The sequence below is a fragment of the Erithacus rubecula genome (assembly GCF_903797595.1).
Source record: "Erithacus rubecula genome assembly, chromosome: W".
NCBI classification, from domain to species: domain Eukaryota; kingdom Metazoa; phylum Chordata; class Aves; order Passeriformes; family Muscicapidae; genus Erithacus; species Erithacus rubecula.
Genome location: NC_136690.1, coordinates 420464 through 440311, shown reverse-complemented (window position 1 = coordinate 440311; position 19848 = coordinate 420464).

The following is a 19848-nucleotide window of genomic DNA, read 5'->3' as shown; positions in this document are numbered from 1 at the left end:
AGTCCTGCAGCCGAAGCTGCAGGAGACACTTCTCCAGGAACCCTTTTGGGTCCCTATTCGGTGCTCCAGCTGTCACGGCAGGGCGGTGGCGTCTTGCCGCGACCTTCCAGAGAAGCGTCTTTAGAAAGACGTTCTGGTGGCTCAGGCTACGTCCTTGCTCCTGGGCAAAGTGAATTAGCTCTTGTGGGAATCCTATCAGCGATGCTGAAGAGAAGGGACGAGAGCCTTGTATGGGGTTCTGAAGAGCTGCTTTATTTGTCTTCTCCTCTAAGGGGTCCAGGGACGAGAAGCTCTGAAGAGGGTTGGGGGAGTAGGGTTTATATAAGAAGCTTAGGGGAGGGGTAGAGCAACAGACCAATTCACTGAGGGTGCAGGGGAGGAACAAGGGGGAAAGACCAATGGGATATAAAAAATTTGCCTAGAGCAGGGAGGCATTATGGGAGAAATATTCTTCTCTATTATCAGAAAGGGGTGTCTAAGAGCCTTCTCTCCAAGGGAGAGTGGCTAACCATTTCTGTCGGCCCATCAGCCTCCACAGATACTGGCCCAGGACCTGGGTCCGTACCAGAGAGCAGTTGCTTACTTCTCTAAGCAACTAGACGCAACAGCCGAGGGATGGCCGGGATGCATTAGAGCCGTTGCAACAGTGGTGCTGAATATTCAAATGGCACACAAATTCACTTTGGGCCAGAAAATGATTGCATTAGTGTCTTACACAGTGTCTGCAGTCCTGGAAGTAAAGGGTGGACACTGGCTTTCCCCACAAAACTTCCTGAAATATCAAGCTTAGTGGAAATCAAGGGGAGCCCATACACTATGACTGCCTGAGACCATCAAAATCTCTACTCCAGCCACCCAGATCTGAAGGACACCTCTTTGGATGACATAGAAACCTGGTTCACTGATGGAAGCAGCTATGTTGTCAGTGGAAAGCGACATGCCGAGTGTGCAGTTACCACCTGCAAAGAGGTAATAGAATCTAGACCTTTGCCAATAGATACCTCTGTACAAAAGGCTGAGATAAAAATAACAGACTCAAAACATGCATTTGGGGTGGTACACAGACATGGAGCCATCGGGAAAGAAAGGGGACTGTTGAACTCACAAGGGGAAAACATCAAACTAGCGCAGGAAATACTGCAGCCACTGGAAGCAGTTCAGCTACCTGAGCAGGTAGCAATTATGCATATTAAGGCACACCAGAAACAAGCTAGCAGACAAAGAGGGAAAAGAAGCAGCAAAAGGTGAGATGACAATTGAGGGAACTTGAGATCTCCCTTGAAGGTAAGCCAGTATATACCAGAAAGGATAGAAAACTAATTAAGGATCAAGAAGGAGCATATAACCCAGAGGGATGGGCTGTTACTACAGAAGGGATGATGGTACTGGGAAGTTGATGCCCTGTATAACTATTTAACTGAAAGATTACTACCAGAAATTTATGCTCTACTGTCATTCAGGTAACTTGACAGTGTGACATTTGCCTCCAGACCAAACCTAAGAATATCCCCAAACCAAAACTTGGTCAAATTGGAAAAGGCTGTGGGCCTGGGCAACAGTGGCAAATTGACTTTTCAGAACTCCCAAGAAAAGGGAGATATCTATATTTGCTGGTGTTAACAGATACCTTTTCAGGGTGGCCAGAGGCTTTTCCCACCAGAACTGCCAAAGCCCGGGAGGTAACCAAGGTATTGTTACCAGAGATAATACCACACTTCAGAATTCCAGCCACAATAGAAACGTGGCTGGAACTTGGAGCAGAGGATTGGACAGACCAGTGCATGACATATCGTCTGGAGATTATGTGTATGTTAAGTCTCTTACAGAAAAACTTTGGAGCCACAGCAGGAAGGAGCATTTTAGGTGCTTCTCACCACTTTCACAGCAGTCAAGATCAAAGAAATGAGTGCTTGGATTCACTACAGCCAAGTAAAGAAGGCTCCAGAAGCCCCTTGTAAAATAACTCTGGGTGATGATGAGCTGAAACTAAAGTTTATCAGAACAAAATGAGTATATTGCAGTTGGGAACATTCAGTAATTTAACTGCAATTCTGTTCATAGCCATAATTATAATCCCAGAATTGAAAAGTACTAGCCAGAGCAATATTGAATGACCTTGATCCAAAGCCTTTATTTGGTACACTGGCTACATGGGAAACTATCCTCATGTAAAAGATTTAAACCTATCAACTACAGTCATGCATGGAAATCAAGTATATGAAAAGCATGAATGGCAATGGATAGGGATGAGATGGTGGGTAGGGTGGTCACTCCAAGGAACTATAGGAAAGATAATCAAAATAGAATGCCAGATGATTAATGGGACTATCCATAAGAAAGCAGCCCAAATTTGTGTTTCAAATACTCCTACAGGACAGGACACATGCAGTCCCCCAAGTAAATTGGACTGTTGGTATAATTTTGCACTGACACAGGCTGTTGAAGCAGTGTGCCTTTGGGGCTGGGATACTATTGGACTCTCATTTAAATTTAGAATAAATGCCATACCTACCAAAAACAACTACTGAATCTATTACAGCAACTAAATTAGCTGTAAACACTCAAGCAGCCCAACCCCAGACCAAATTTGGACCCAAAATTTATGAAGTCGGTCCATATCTACTAAGGAATATGAGCAAACAACCACTGTTATTTAACCCAGAGTGATCTCTCAAGCATGTTGAATTACTAATGCAAACTAACATCTCTGAAATTCAGCCAGCCTGATCCTCTTTCCTAAAGATATCCTTTGAGGGCTGGGCACATGGTTACAAATGCAAGTACACTTCAGGGGCAGAATGCAAAGAGATTTAACTGGAATATTAGGAACAGGATTGGGAGTCTTGAATAGATTCAGAAATATTAATGAATAAGTTAGCCACTGCAACAAGTCATTTGACAAAATTAAAACAGCCCCTACAATCCTCTTTATCAGCACTAGGAACTAGCCAATGGCAAATTTCCAAAGTATTACTGTGACAGGGAATTGAGAAGTAAGAAATAGCTCATCAAAAACCAAGACAATGAGGAATGCCTGACATTTACTATGCTTGCAAAATTGAGAAGAGAGTCAGACTGGTTTGTGATAAACGGAGCCAGAACTTGCAAACAGGGTGAGAGGTGCAAGGCTATCATTGATAAGTGATAAATCCAAAACCCTAAACCAGCAAGAACTAATCTCAAAGCCTGGAATGTGCCCAGAGGGCTAAGACACATGCTCCAGAGACAAAGTTGAAAAGTTCAAGTGTGATGAAGAGTTTGGAAGCCTTCGTCGGAGATCCGCGATGACTCCTGAATTGGGGAGGCGCAGGTGCAAGAAGACTTTTGGTTCATTTTAATACGAAGCGGGGGTAGACGGGACTAGGCGGGGCTAAGACATGAATATGTGTTAGGTATATTGTGCAATCCTAGGCTTTTAGGAAACAAATAGAGCAGTAGTTTGAAGTTTTGGTGTGCATGATTTGGGAGGAATTATTCCCATGCACCTCAGTGCTGAATAAATGCACACCTACTTTATAACTAATTTCTCACAAGTTATAGAGTGTTTGCCGCTTATCATTACCAGGGTGGGAAAAGGCTGAAGACCAAGACCACAAGCTAATAATGAAGGCACTTAATATGGCCCAGGACAATGTGTCATTAGCCCTCAGTTGCATACAGGCCCAATTATGGATGCAATTAAGAGTTGCTTGATAATAAGGGAAGGAAGCAAAGGTGCTTTTCCAATTTAAATTTGAAAAATTGCCTGGGACAATGCAAACAATTTAGGAAGAAAACTTCAATCTTGGTGGACTGGTAAATTTTACCTATGACCCTACCACCAAAATGGCTACTGCTTTCGTGCTCACTAAACCTAATGCCATGATTTACATTATCCAGCCTATTATTGCATTAGGATTAAATCATGAGAGGGCAGCGCTCTACCCCTCGGAGCACAGAGCATGAGCCCAGATAACAAATGGGAAATGACAAGCTGTAAATTTAGAATCTTATGCTACCCTGGAACAGCAAGGGTTTATCTGTGAGAGTAATGCAATTGACGCACAAGATATATGTCTGGACACTGAGCAAAGCATTTGCCACTTTGGGATTAATCCAGATACTAGTCAAAAGACTGCTTGTATATATTGGCCTAGGCTGTGTATGTTTAAGAACTGCTCATGCTTCTGTAGAAATAGATAATAACAGTGTAATCTCATCTACTAAGAACCATTCTAATTTTTATATTTTTAGTTTTGTTAAGATAGTGGGATGTGATTTTTCGTATTTGACACCAATTACGTCGCATCGGTTGATAAGATCTAACTACACAAAATATTATAAATTATCACCTACACCCATCGGAATGAACCTTACATTAGTAAGGCAGCTAATGAAACACCAAGTCTTGACAAAAATTCTGAAAGAGATTCAGGAAAATGGGCAAAAGACTGGTTACTGTCAATCATGATATAAAAGAGATAAGCAGAGTGTTACAAAGAGTAAACCAGGACACAAATCAGCACTGGTGGGATGCACTCTTTGGATGGTTGCAAACTGCAACTGGGATTTTGAACACTCTTTGCCACCCTATCGTTGTCATACTGACATTAGTAGGTATAAGTCTGATGCTATCTATTGAAATACTTGTTGGAATTGGAGGATGTTAAAATGGATAGCAGCACTGACTTCTCTAGCAGCAGTATATGGTAATGCACTGAGGAATTGTGCTGATTTTGCATTGAAGGCACCTAGTAGGAAGGCACAGTCAGAGGTTTTTCTCTATGAGAACTTCCTCTGTGAATTGATGGGACCAGTTGGAGGCTGGTTTGGTTATTGACAGCCCAAAACAACAATTTGAGAAGTTAGTTCGATCTGTGACATATTTTGAAGCAAGTAAACCAGGAAAAAAGTCTCTTTCATTTCCAGCCTTTCAACCGGTAACATCAGCCTGGCTCGATTCCCCCCCTGCCCCCCAGTCCTTCCATCCTATACAGCCTAACCTGAGGGGGTGGGCTCAGGAGGCCGCTGGGCAGGCCACGTTCTCAACCAGAGGCCCCGATTTCCGGGGAGGACAGGATTGTTGCTGAAATCCTAGCCCTCCCTCCCTCCAGCATAGTCACGGCTTGGCGGGCATTGCCACTGGGTTCGAGCAGCCATGGGGTGGCCAGAGCCCGTCCAGCCACCCACTCGGCTTGGGGGAAGGCAGCTGAGCTCCGTTTTGGCAGAACCCCTTCCACACGCTTGCTGGACTTCTCAGTTTTGCCCAGCCCCTCCAGCACGGCCTGTGTGGCCTGAGATCCTGACACGGCTCCAGAATGGCCTGGCCCAGCTCCCTGCATCTTTTGTGTGAAATTTTAATTCTTCCAATGCTTGGATAAGACTTGCAGACCTCCTATCATCCCTTGAGTAAGAGGAAATAAAGCAGAAAGTATATACCAAAGTTAGAGAAATAAGAGCCAAGTTTCTAGATGAGAAGAGATTGAGGAGACGCCATGAAAGTTGGTGAAAAATCTTTTTGTAAGCTATGGGGTGGACTGTAGTGCACTGAAGATTCCTATAAATCATGGACAAAACATGGGGGGTGAAGTGTTTGAGAAAAAGTTCCATTGCCCAGAGGGAGAGCGGGGACCTCTGTTCCTGAGAATAAAGTATGAACAGAGATTGAGGAAAGAGAGATAAAGAGAACTTTTGCCTTGAATAGCTTACTCTTGAAAGTAATACCCTATGAGCTTGACATGGCCCACAAACACAGCTCTGGGAAGGCTATGAAAATGGGAGGAGTTTCACGATTTTGCAGATTCCTGAGCAGCTGCTATTCATGAAAGTTAAGACACAAGAGAACTTGATTTTTCTCTTGGAAAAAATCCTTATAGCCAAACAAGGAAAACTCCTCTCTCTGAAGTGAACTGAAATGATTATTTAAGTGAAGGACTGACTGAAGTTCCTCTATATGTTGTTTTTAAGAAGGTGTGGGAGGAGAGGGGGAGGAGGGAGTGGTCTGAAAATCTTATTCTGAATTTCTTATTTCCTCTGTGTTGTTAATAAAGTTTTCTTTATGTCTCTTTAAGTTTTAAGCCTGCCTTGTTTTTGCTTCTAATCATATCTCACAACAGAAATTGAGTATATTAAAATTGGCAAACCTAAACTAAACCAAGACAGGGATACATACCAAGAAGAGTGAGCTGTAGAGGTCGACTGGAAAGAGGAGAGGTATCAGATATTACTATGTTGCCTTTAGGAGCTGGAACAGAGATCACACAGAGTTAGGGGAAATAAAATGGGTATTTATTGAAAGGCCTGCAAAGGCACACCCTGGCAGTACAGTGCCACAGCGTGGCCCCTGCCCTGCCTGAGTGGCTCCAAGATGGAAGTAAAAGAGGGCTTGGTCACATGATTTCACATTTTTATAGACTTCAGCCCATTTACATACAGCAGTCCACCATCCAATTAATAGTCTCAAATTGTAAGGTGTCCTCCTCTTCTCCTGGCTGGCCTGCCTCCTCTTCTCACGTTGTTTATACTTTTGGCCTGGAGTCTGAAGAAACTGTCCTTGAGTCCATAGCTGGTATCAGACTATTTCGCCTTTATCACCCTAAAGCACAATGGAAAGCATACCCAAGCAGAACAGAAAACTTGGATCTTAAGGCATCATTCCCCCCTTTAGAGGCTTGACAAGGCCTCTATACCTTGTCAAGTCTCTATTCTAAACTTGTCAATTTCACTAACAAAAAAAAACTTAATGACTTATCAGTGTCTAACAATCTAACAATCAATAACAATATAAGTATTTAACATTAGATAAGTATCTAATAAAAATACATACTAATAAATGAACTTAACAAACATCTAACAAAATAATATCTTACACAATCAATTATTATGTAAAGAAGAATAGTAATTAAACACAAAGGAAGAATCACTTAAAATATTATCATTAATGTCAGTCTTTGTAGTCTTGTTGTTACAATTGTTCAGGAGCTGAGGCTTTCTTAATTCTGGAATAGTGAATCCAGGGTCCTCTGTCCATGACTTTGACCGCGGTAAAGGTTGTCAGCAGGACTTTAAATGGTCCTTTCCACTTGGCTTGCAGAGGATCACTGTCCCACCATTTCACATAGACCCAGTCTCCAGGCTGGAATGAATGTGTGGGTGTGTCTAGTCCTAGGGTCTGGATACCACAATGTGACTCTGAATCTTCTGTAAAGTAGAACCTAAAGCCATTAAATAATGCTGCAAATCACATTTCCCCTTCAAATGAATTTCACCTGGAATATGTGGACTTTGATATGGTCTGCCATACAGTATTTCGTAGGGACTGATTTTATCTTCCACCTCGGTTGGATGCGAATTCTTAGCAAAGCTATAGGGGGCCTGAACCCATGTCATGGATGTCTCCTGACAAATTTTACTAATTTCTTTTAAGAGTCCCATTCATACGTTCGACTTTACCACTCGCTTGGGGTCTATAAGGTGTGTGCAGATCCCAAGTAATTCCTAAAATCCGGCAACATCTTTAACCACTGTAGCAACAAAGTGTGGTCCCCTATCCGATGATATTCCCAAGGGAACCCTGAATCTCGGAAATATATGGTTAAGCAAAACTTTCACCACCTCCTTGGCTGTGTTAGTGCGACAGGGGTAAGATTCTGGACCATCCACTGAAGGTGTCAACTAATACCAGTATGTACCAGTATCCCTCTTTGCGTGGTAACTCCGCAAAATCTATTTGCCAGTAATCCCCAGGAAGATCTCCTGCTTTTGTTACTCCTAATGCCACTTTCTTTCTTGTGTCAGGGTTGTTTTTACAGCAAATTTCACATTTACTTACTACTGATTGTATAATATCAATCATTCCCTTTCCTATTACTACCTTTCTTAGATGTTTCAAAAGGTTTTCAACCCCGTAATGTGTGGTTTCGTGTTCCCTCTGGACTAATTCCGAAGGATCAGGGGTGGGACTACCACCTGGTTCATCGGGATAACAGCCCACTCACCTTCTGTAATTTCAGCTTTAAGAAATTTTATTAGTTTGTGATTACTGATCATATTTTGGGGTGTACCCTGACAAATCAATCTCTTTTTGCGGAATTACTGCAAGAATACCTTTTTCTGCAATCCTTCTTGCTGTTTTATCAGCAAAACAATTTCCCAATTCTGGAGCAGTTTTCCCCTTTTGGTACCTCTGCCCTGCATGATAGCTACTTCTGCGGGTTTTTAATGCTTTCTAAGAGGGCAAGTATTTGCTCAGCATGCTTGATTACCTTGAGCATTCAAAAGTCCTCTTTCTTTCCAGATAGCTCCATGGGCATGGACAACACTGAATGCATATTTGGAATCAGTCCATAATTTACCTTTTCCCCTCACTCAGGTCTAGGGCTCTTGTTAGTGCAATCAGTTCAGCTTTCTGTGATGACACGTCCGCTGGCAGGGCCTTTGCCTCGATCACCTTGTCCTGTGTGGTCACTGCATAGCCTGTCATCCTTTTACCATTTTCATGAAGCTGCTTCTGTCAGTAAAAAGCTCCCAATCTGGATTCTCCATGGGCACATCTTTCAGATCTGACCGGCTGGAACAGACCTCTTCAATTATCTGCAAGCAGTCATGCTCTGGCTCATTGTCAATTAAAATGGAGGACAGAAACATAGCGGGGTTAACAACAGAAGTTTTTTTAAGGTAACATCATCTTGCTCTAGCAACGTGATTGGTATCTCAGCATCCAGCTGCCAGACAACCAATGTTCCCCTTTTGTTCAAGGGGCTGCTACAGCATGGGGTACATACACTACATATGTCCAAGGGTAGTTTTTGGGCCTCCTGGATCAAAATGACAGTGGCTGCCACGGCCTTTAGGCACCCTGGCCAACCTTGTGCAACATTATCCAGCTGTTTAGAAAGTAGGCCACAGCTCTTGCTGGTTTCCGAGATGCTGTGCTAGCACCCCCAAACCATATTCTGTTCTCATATGTAAAAAGTTCAAATGGTTTAGTTAGATCTGGCAGTCCCAGTGCTGGAGCTGACATCAGTGAGGTTTCAGCTGTTTAAAAGCTCTCTAGTGTGTTCAGTCCATGGAATAATTCCTCTCTCAGCTGCTTTTAATGCCCCATATAGGGTTTTACTAGGAGTCCATAATTTGCTATCTATAAATGACACCAACCTACCATTCCTAGAAAAGCTTGCATCTCTCTCACTGTATGAGGCTCTGGGAGTTGACAGATAGCTTCTTTCCTCTCCTTGCTGAGTTGTCTGTGTCCCCGGAAGATCTCAAGTCCCAAATAGACGACGTTTCTTTAGCAATCGGTACTTTGTCTTTAGAGACTCTGTACCCTTAAGTCCCAAAAAGTTTAATAAACTTACAGTGAATCGTATGCAGTCATCTCTGGTCTTGGCTGCAATCAAGATGTCATCCACATATTGAAGAATAACTCCTTTGGCTCCTGTTTTTTCCAGTCCTCCAATTCCCTGCTAGCTGATTCCCAAATATAGTTGGGCTGTTCTTAAAACTTGGGGTAAAACTCTCCAGGTAAGTTGACATTTCTCCTGTCTCGGGATTTTCCCATTCAAAAGCAAAAGGTCTTGACTATTTTGTGTATAGGAATGCAGAAAAAGGCATCTTTCAGATCTATAACAGTAAACCCCTAACTCATCTGTTAGTGTGGTCAAAAGGGTGTAGGGATTGGCTACTACTGGATGTATATCCTCTGTAATTTTGTTAATTGCTCTCAAGTCTTGTACTAATTGGTAACTCTTACCATCTGCCTTCTTAACAGCAAAATGGGGGTATTGAATTTGGACTCATTGCACTAACAAACCATGTTGTAGGAATTTTTCAATTATAGGTACCAATCCCTTAGGACTTTCTAATTTTAAGGGGTATTGTTTCTGCCTTACCGGTGTGGCTCCTGGTTTGAGTGCAATACTCACTGGTTCTGCCCACTTGGATCTTCCTGGGATATCACTGGCCCACACTATCGGATTTACCACACTTTCCACTTCAGTGGGGATTTCACTGCATTTTTCCTGTATAAAGAGTGCAGCAACTTGGACAAATTTGGATTCAGGGATTATAACTTGCACACCCCTTCCTTTTCTAAATTTAATCACTGCTTCCAATTCTTCAAGCAAGTCCCTCCCCATCAATGGTTTTGGGGAGTTGGGCATGTTACCCAATGCTTCCCCAATTTGAATTTTAAAGGTTGGAAAAAAGGCCTTGTTTCAGTTACCCCAGTTGCCCCAACAACATGTACAGTGTCATGACTCAGTTCCCCTTCTAAGGTATTTAACACAGAATATGCTGCTCCGGTATCTACCAAAAACTCAATGTCATCATTCCCCAGCTTAGTCGTAACCAAGGGCTCTGCTGGGGGAGGAGCCCTCGGTCGCCATCACTCAGAGCCTGAGCCACTTGAAGTTTGAACTACTGGGAGTTGGGAAACTGAGGATTTTTCTTTCAACATTGGACAGTCCTTTTCCCAATGTCCCCACTTTTTCCAGTATGCACACTGGTCACTCACTGTAGGGGAGGCTTTGTTAGATGACTTTTCCTGAGTTGCCTTTTTACTAGGTTGGGGTTTAACCCTTTCAGTTGGACCCCTATCCCGAAACACCTTCCAGGACACCTCTAGCAGTTTTTCCATATCTCGAGCTTCCTCTATCTTTTGTAGCTTCCTTCTTATATCATTTGAAGCCTGACCCATAAACAACTGTCCAAGTTTAGGACAAATTTGGAGAAAAAGACCTCCAAAGGGCCTCCCCCCTTACAATTCCTTTCTTCACCGGGCTCGGAAAGAATTTTTCTTCAGGGGAAAGTGGAAAAAACTTTTTTTATTAACAAAAATACAAAAGAAACACTTCCCAGCACAGACCCAGATGAGATTAACTCAGCTGATCTTTGCCGGGAAGGGCGGCAGAGCTTCTTGGGCAGAGTTCCAGAGGTGGTCTCCGAAGTTCAGATCCATGTCCTCTGGAGCCGGTGCAAATCTTAGGGATGAGGAGGAGGGAGAGAGGGGCCAGGAGCAAGCAAAAGCAAGCCCAGGGCAAGCAAAAGCAAGCCCAGGGCAATCAAAAGCAGTGGGGGCAGCTAAAGCAGCGGGGGGCAGCAGCAAGCAGCAGCAAGCAGCAGCGGCAGCAGCAGCAGGCCAGCTTAAACACTAGCTTAGATAAAACAGCCCGGGGGAGGGGCCGGCAGCTCCATGGCGGGGGCAGGGAGAGGAGCTAGTCAAAACATCAACCCATAACAACAGAACCAGATGTGCTTTACCATCGGCTGATTCAGGGTCTAAATCAGTATACTTAACAGCGGATTCTCTTAATCAGTTTAAAAAAACAGTGGGTAATTCATCATAATTTTGTCTTATTTCATAAAGCTTTGACCAATTTATAGCTTTAGGTACCCCATTCTTTAACCCATATACCACAAGGCTTTGATATTGTTTCAATCTTGCCATTTGTTCTGGTATATTGGATCCACCCAGGATTTTGAAGGGGGAATATGTGAGTAACCGTACCTTGAAGTAATCCGCTGGCTATGTTCCCCTCCACTGAGGTTATGATGGCCTTATTGACCATTTGTCTCTCAGTGGGGTCAAGTAATGTATCTAACACAGAGTTCAAATATGCCCAGTCAGGGTTCTGTGAATTAATAGCCCGTTCTACTAAGTGTGAGGGAATGGTGACCTTTTTGTTCATTGTAAGATAGGTTATCTTGAAACCCGGACATGCAGGCTTAAGATAAGTAATCTTGAAGCCCGGATATGCGGGCTGGTCTGTGGGTATGTGATTACTGATTGCTTAGGCTAGCACAATAAACCAAATGTCTTAGTAATTTTTTTTAGGAAAACAAAGGGTTACTGCAAGGATCAGCACTGACAACGGAAGACCCCCTAGCAACCGGAGGAAACGTGTGCACCCGGAAATCAGGGACTTAAAAGAGAACAAACTTTGGGGGAAAGCGTGGCAGTTTTGTGGAGCGGAGTCTCCCTGCCACCCAGCGCTGCAATTTGCTTTTGCCGTCTGTACTCAATAAATTTTTCAAATTGGTTTTGAGTATGGCCGTTTGTGCTCATTTATAACAATTTGGTGCCGTGACTCGGATCGAGATTGGGTAAGGGGATTTCCCGTCTGTGGGAAGGCGCGCCCCACCCTCTTGGTGGTCCCGAGGGACGGGAGCCCCCGCTCCCACCTCGACCGACGAACCTAAAAGCAGAAGGCAAAAGCAAAGGAGGAAAGGGCCCGGTTGACCCCTTAAATTTTGTGCACAAAGTCCGGACGAAGACGCGGGACGCGTAAGTAAAAGGGGATCCGTTCGGGCGGGGTCAGGATCCTGGAGTGCGGCGCGTGGTGTGTGACTGAGAGGGGAACTGGCAGCCAGACTCCCCAAGTGAGTGCCAGACCCTTAGTAGTGCGGTTCCCATTGACCCGCGAGGGCTTGGGCCACGCAACAGGGGAAGCGACAGTGACTTTTTGTGTGAATGAAGGCACTCCGGAGGAATGGGACAGGGGAAGAGTAAGCCTCCTGCAGGGATTAAACTCCCACCTGTACCAAGGGACAGTCCCTTGGGGTTTTTTTTTTAGATAATTGGGAACATTTTCCAGACACAGGGGGGAAGGATAAGGCTAGGATGATACACTATTGTGTAGAGATATGGGGTGGAAAGGAAATCTCAAAGGGTGTGTTTTGGCCAGTATTTGGGTCTTCCGAGGACTGGGTGAAGCAAAAACTAAACATTTGGGTAAATACAAAGAAACCTTTTCACCTGGAGGAGAGTGAATATGCTAAGGTGTGGGTGGGCGCCCAGAGGTGTTTATTTTGAAACTAACAGAAAAATCTAGCAAGAATAAAAAGAAGAAGAAGGAGGGTCGAGCTGAGGAGAACTATAATAGTCCCTCCCCCATATGTGCCCCCACCCCAAGCGCAAGGAGGGGGTCCCAATGCACCCCGGAGGAAGATTTGGATTTAGATCAGTCAGAATATACTGGGCCAAAACTCAGAGCAGGGCTCGGAAAGGGCTGTTTCCCTTAAGAGAGATGCCCCATGGGGGACCGCAGGCAGGAATAGGATTTATATCGGTGCCCCTTAGCTCGGGGATGTGAGAGACTTCAAGAAAGAATGGGACACTTATTGGAGCATCCATTCGGAGTGGCTGAAAGGGTAGATCAGTTTTTAGGCCCAAACATGTATACATGGGAGGAATTACAGTCTATTTTAAACATTTGTTTACGGCACAGGAAAAGAATATGATCAGGAGGGAGGGGATGCATATTGGGATGCCCAACATGCGCAGGGGCCGGCAGCAAATATAAAATGGCCCCTTCAGAACCCGAATTGGGATCATCAGAATCTGGCCCATAGAACCCATATGCAGGACTTAAGAACTATTATAGTCCAGGGAATTAGAGAATCAGTCCCAAGGGGTCAGAATATTAATAAAGCCTTTAATGAGAGACAAAGAAAGGAGGAGACCCCCACAGAATGGTTGGAGAGGTTGGGGAAGAACTTCCAACTTTATTCAGGAATGGACCCGGATGGTCAGATGGGACAGGCAGTGCTGAAGGTGCACTTTGTTCAAAATCTGGGAAGACATTAGGAAGAAGATACAAAAAATGGAAGACTGGCAGGATAGAGTCTTGGATGAGTTGTTAGAGAGGCTCAGAAGGTATATGTTCGAAGGGAAGAGGAGAGTCACAAGCGACAGGTTAGGATGATGGTTGCAGTGGTGCGGGAAAGTAGAGGGCAAGATCAGGGAAAGATGCAAAAACAGCCTATAAGAGAGTTTGGGGGTCCGAGAGATTCAAGGGAGAGGCAAGACCAGAAGGTGTGCTTTTATTGTGGAAAGAGGGGACATTTCAAGAGGGAATGTCGAGTCTGAATTAGAGATGAGAAAGAATTCAAAGCAGATTAGAGGGGTCAGGGCTCTATTTAATGAGGACCCGGAAACAACAAAAGAGCCCTTGATAAAACTGAGAGTGGGTCCCTATGACCAGGAGATAACCTTTGTGGTCGACACGGGTGCGAAAGATCTACTATTCAATTTTTGCACAAGGGATGCACCCTGTCTAAAGAAACCGCCACTGTGGTGGGGCAAAGGAGAACCTTTTGAAGTAGGGGTGATAAAAAGGGTGACGGTGGAATCAGAATCAAAGATAGGAATAGGGGACTTTTTACTAGTACCAGAATCTGATTATAACCTATTAGGAAGAGACATGATCATAGAATTAGGAATCAAATAGAAGTAGTGGAAAAGGAATTACAAATTAGGCTTTGCCCCCTTAGACAAGAGGATGAGGACAGAATAAGTCCTGATGTGTGGTACAACCCAGGAAGCGTTGGACAACTGAAAAAAACCCCATTCACGGTAAAAATTAAGAAACCTGAGGTCCCCGTGAGAATAAAACAATACCCCATTTTCCTAGAAGGAAGGAGGGGACTAAAACCCTGAGATAGAAAGACTACTAAATAGGGGGCTGCGGGAGCCTTGTATGTCTCCCTACAATACACCTATACTTCCTGTCAAAAAGCGGAATGGGTCATACCGTCTAGTACATGATTTGAGGGAGATAAACAACCGGACCATAGCAAGGTTTCCTGTAGTAGCAAACCCCTACACCCTTTGAGCAAGCTAGGACCTGATAATTTATGGTATAGTGTAGTGGACTTAAAGGATGCCTTTTGGGCCAGTCCCCTCACTGAAGCAAGCCGGGATTACTTTGCTTTTGAATGGGAAAACCCTGATACAGGAAGAAAACAACAGCTTAGATGGACAGTTGTCCTAGTTTGAAAGGACAAGGTGTCTGCCAGTAAGGGCAGAAGTTTCCCTTTGGAATAGAGACTTTGGTTCCACTCCCCCTCCCCCAAGTATTATGATTGTTTGAATCAAGGACTCTGAGGCAGAGATAAGGGAGGTGGGAATAACAGCTCTTTTACTAATATATCTAACTATACAAACAGAAAACAATAACAGTTAAAAATTGCTAACAGAACGAAATAGGTAACTCGGTGTCAGTCCCTTTAGATGCAAGCACGCTGTCTCTGTGCTAGTCCAGAGGCCCGGATCTGCCAAAGGCAAGCGGGGAAACGGGAGGCAGGAAGGAGGGGGGAGGGGCAGCAGCGGCCACGCCGATCCCGAGCGGGAACGGGCTGCAGCGGCGGCTCCTCGCTCACCTTGTGTGTCCGGGCGTGATCAGCTGTGTCCGCAGAGGCAGGAGGCTGGAACGGGGCAGATGCAGGGCAGGTGGTCGCAGAGGGTCTGGCTCTGCTGTGCTTCGGCCGCGTGGCCTGAACGTTCCTGCGCGTCCTCCTCCCGGCTCGCCGGAAAACCGGAGTGCCCTCCCGGAAGCCTCAGAGGCCCCTCCGGGGCCGTCCCCACCCACCCCTTTGTCTGGACCCATCAGGGACCTGGGTGTAGCCCGGCCAGCTCCATTAGCATGATAATGGGAAAAATTCTTTCAATTGACACAGTAACAGAAAAACACTCAATCGCCAACAACAGTGTTACCCCAGGGTTTACGGAATCTACAAACTTGTTTGGACAGGCACTGGAACAGATCTTACAAGATTATCAACTAGGCCAGGGGTGACCCTGATACAATATGTGAATGACCTATTGCTGGCAGGGAAATTGGAGGAGGACCGTGAAAGAAGAAAGTATCCGGCTATTGAATTTTCTGGGACTTAAAGGGCTGAAAGTTTCCAAAGCCAAACTTCAATTTGTGGAGGAGGAAGTCAAGTATTTGGGACATTACTTGAGAAGGGGAGTAAAGAGAATAGATCCCGAAAGGATCCAAGCAATTGTGCATTGCCAATACCAAAGAATAAAAGACAAATTTGCCAAATTTTAGGACTTACTGGGTATTGTAGACAGTGGATTGAAAACTATAGCAGCAAGGCCAGATTTTTGTATTACAAATTAACACAAGAAGGGTTTGTTAAAATGGAGCCAAGAGGACACAGACAAACTCCAGGAGTTAAAAGAGAGCCTGGTCCATGCCCCAGTCCTAAGCCTCCCCGATCTAAGGAGGCCATTCTTTTTATTTGTGAACATAGAAGAAGGTATTGCTTTTGGGGTGCTTACTCAGGACTGGGCGGGGAGGAGAAGCCAGTGGCATATTTGTCAAAAATTTTAGATCCAGTGAGTAGGGGGTGGCCCGCATGCTTGCAAATTGTAGCGGGATGCGCTTTATTGGTTGAAGAAGCTAGAAAATACCTTTAATAGTAGCCTAAAGGTGATGTCTCCTCATAATATCTGGAGTGTAATGCAACAAAAGGCAGACAAATGGATCTCTGATGCGAGACTTTTAAAGTATGAGGGCATTCTAGTAGAAGCCCCCGATTTAACACTAGAAACTACCACCTTACAAAACCCAGCTGCATTTTTATATGGGGAACCGGAACATCAACCCCTAACCCACGATTGCATAGCAACCATTGAAGAGCAAACAAAAATTAGGCCTGATTTGGAGGAAGAGGAGTTAGAAGATGGTGAAAGATTATTTGTGGATGGATCCTCTAGGGTGATTGAAGGAAGAAGGAGATCGGGATACGCAGTTGTGGGGGGTTCCGACTTGCAAGTGATAGAGTCAGGTGCTTTAGATAAATCTTGGTCTGCACAAGCATGCGAGTTGTATGCCATATTAAAAGCTCTAAAACTCCTCAAGGGAAAAGAAGGGACAATATATACTGTCTCTAGATATGGATTTGGGGTGGTACATACCTTTGGAAAATTATGGGAAGAAAGGGGTTTGATCAATTCACAGGAGAAAGACCTAGTGCACCAGAAGCTAATAGTTGAAGTATTGCAGGCTTGAGGGGACCTAGGAGAGTGGCCGTGGTCCATTTAAAAGGACACCAACGGGGGATAAATTTCAAAAGCAGAGGAAATAATGCAGCGGACCAAGAAGCTAAGCAGGCAGCCTTAAGAGAGATGGTCCTAAAAGAAAAAGGGGGGTAAGAAAACCAAAAGGTACATAATGAGGAAAGTACTAACATAATTTTTACTAATGAGGAAAAGGAAAAATTAAGGAAAATGGGGGTTAAGGAGAAGTCAGGAAAATGGATGCTAGAGGATGGACGAGAGGTATTACCCAAGGCAGTGGCCCAAAGAATTTTATACAAACTACATCAGAAAACACACTGGGGAGCTCAAGGATTAGTGGATCATTTTGCGACTAAGTTCATGAGTATGGGAATTCATGATATGGCCAAACATATTACCAAGGGATGCCCCATTTGCTTGTGAGTGAATCGAAGCAATCTTAGAAAACTACCCCATGGGGGAAGGCCATTAGCAAAAAGACCCTTTGCAAATCTTCAAATAGATTTTACTGAATTACCAAAAGTGGGGAGAATTAAGTACCTTCTGGTGATAGTCGATCATCTTACTCACTATGTGGAAGCCTTCCCGACCGCCAGAGAAATGTCACAAACGGTCAAAAAAGTCCTGCTGGAAGAGATAGTCCCAAGATATGGGGTACCAGAGACTATCGACTCTGATAAGGGACCACACTTTACATCCAAAGTAACACAGGAGTTGGCAGAAGCGTTAGGAATAAAATGGGAACAGCATACCCCCTGGCATCCCCAAAGCTCAGGCCGAGTGGAGAGAATGAATGGGGAAATAAAGAAGCAGCTTACTAAATTGGTAATGGAAACTAAATTATCTTGGGTAAAATGTATTCCACTAGCCTTGCTGAATATCCGAACCCAACCCCGAGCGGATGTGGGGCTTTCCCCATTTGAAATGTTATATGGTATGCCATACAATCTAGAAAAGGTACAAAATAATCCAAATATTAGTGAACAATATGTCAATAATTACCTGGTAGCTCTAATGAAATTTAGGAGACAACTGTGGGAAAAGGGAATGTGGGCTCAAAGACCACCACTGGATCTTATGTTACACCAGGTACAGCCCGGGGACTGGATATTGATCCGGAGTTGGAAAGAAAATCCAATAACACCCAGTGGGAAGGACCTTATTTGGTGCTACTTACAACGGACACGGCGATACGCACTGCAGAAAGGGGGTGGCTCATGCGAGTCGAATAAAAGGACCGGTAGACCCATCCAAATTCACCAAGGACTCTGTTGGGAGGTAAAGGGTGCAGCCGGGAGACTTGAAGTTAACTTAAAAAAGGACGACACAGTCCTGAATAACCGTGTTGAAAGTTGAAGGGAGACTGAATTTTGATATACCGCCGAATGGACTCAGGGGATATCCGGGTGGGGAAAACTGGGTGTTTACAAAAAGAACTAATAGGACACTCGGAGCCCCCAGGATATTGTAAATACTTAGAAGATCTTGCTCAACAACCATATTATCGACCTATTAGATTGGGAATATAAAATCTCAATTATGGAATGAGGAGGGGCATGTTAATTATAGAGATATAAGGGTAAGGTGTAGCTGGCTAGATTGTAGTTGTTACCCATTTGTGTGTTTTTCTTGTAAAATTTGTAAAGAGCTGTGGTGGATCCACTGCCAGAGAGGGAGGACCCCTAAAAGTGTCTGTCAACCTTGTTGGGAGGAGCAGCGGGAACTGACTACCTGGGTATTGAACCAGAAGGTGGCAGCTCAGGAACTAAAAGTAGGATCTGCATCTTGGTGGCAGATATATATCAAAGGGAGTGAACCCTGACCTTTGTTGTTACCATCCTAACGAACCCTTTGTTCCATACATTGTGGATATCCTAGAAGTAAGGTGCCGAAAGAGGGAAAAAAAAAAAGCTCCGGTGCGATATCCCTCCACTAAAAGCAAAAAATTGGAGCTCCAACAGGAATAAGTGGGAGAGAGGAACTCATCCTGTCCCTGAAGACATCCTTGCTGCCGAGAAGATGGTTTACACCGTAGCTCGTAGCAACCGAGTTGACGGGCGAGCAGAGGGATGAGATGTGGGAAAGAAAGGATTCGCCAGGATGAGGAGAAGGTGGATATGGCACCTAAGGTCCTAAGGACAGGGACGAAGAGGAGGTAACAGGGGGAGAACGATAGGGGATAAAAATAAGGAAAACTCATTCTGGCAATGGATCTCACCTGGTTCTGGGGATATGTGTAATTTGGATGAACATGATGTTGATACAGGGAGACGGGCCAAATCACATGAACCCTTCAGGTGTCTTTAATAAGAATGGGAGTCTCCAGACACACCTATCCAACAAAAGTCACCTCAGGAGCCCCCAGTTTTAATATAACATTGGATCCTTTGTTCAAATACCTGGAGTACTTGGGGTGCCTTGTCAAAACTAAGAGGAGTAGTTTACTTGTGTCCGGCATCAAATCCAGGAAAAGGGTATTGCAACTATCCTGGGGAATTTTATTGTGAATATTGGGGTTGTGAGACTATTTCCCTGGGATGGGTAGTTGGAAACCCAGATAAGTACCTGAAGGTGGGAAGGGGGCCATATGGTTGTAGGCCACCCAGAATGGATCCATCAGGAGTAGTAGTAGACGTTAGAACTTGCAAGTGGATTTACCTAAATGTTACACAGCCTCAAGACACCGCTTGGATAACAGGAAAATTTTGGGAAGTGAGGCTGTGGGAGCCAGGGAAGGATAGAGGGGGGGCATATCCTGATAAAAAAGGAGCCTCTTCCACATGACCCAATAGCCATAGGACCAAACCCAATGGTGGAGGAAGAAGAAGTGGAGTGGGATGATGCAACTGTGACACCAAATAAAACACAGGGAAATCAAGTTTCCAGCTGGCCCATTGCGACCCAACCTACCCAGAAGGATAATACTCTCTGGAAGGTAATGCAAGCCACCTTTGGAGTTTTAAATAGCACCTATCCAAACTTAACCGAAGGATGTTGGTTGTGCTATATGATCAGCCCCCATTTTATGAAGCCTTAGGATCTACTGCAAAGTCAAGGCG